Source organism: Mastomys coucha, unplaced genomic scaffold (assembly GCF_008632895.1).
Source record: "Mastomys coucha isolate ucsf_1 unplaced genomic scaffold, UCSF_Mcou_1 pScaffold11, whole genome shotgun sequence".
NCBI classification, from domain to species: Eukaryota; Metazoa; Chordata; class Mammalia; order Rodentia; family Muridae; genus Mastomys; species Mastomys coucha.
The window spans coordinates 13,087,518-13,087,786 of record NW_022196893.1 but is presented as its reverse complement, the minus strand read 5'-3'; positions in this window follow the sequence as shown (position 1 = coordinate 13,087,786).

Below are 269 nucleotides of genomic sequence, written 5' to 3'. Positions count from 1 at the left end.
ACTCCTCTACCCCTGCGAGGGATATGAGTCTCGCCCCAGCTAGCTGGAATAAAAAGCCTCTTGCTGATCGCATCAAGTATGTGTCTTGGTGGTGTTTGGGGTCGCCATTCCCGAGCCCTGAGTGTGGGGTCCTTCCCCACATTTTTAAAACAGCTCTAACAGATGGTTCCCTGACCGGGAAACTGGCAGACCACCCTGCACCAACAAGAACGCTCTTGGAGGTAAGCTAAGGTCCAGAACATCATAGATGCTGGGTTCCCTTTAGAGTG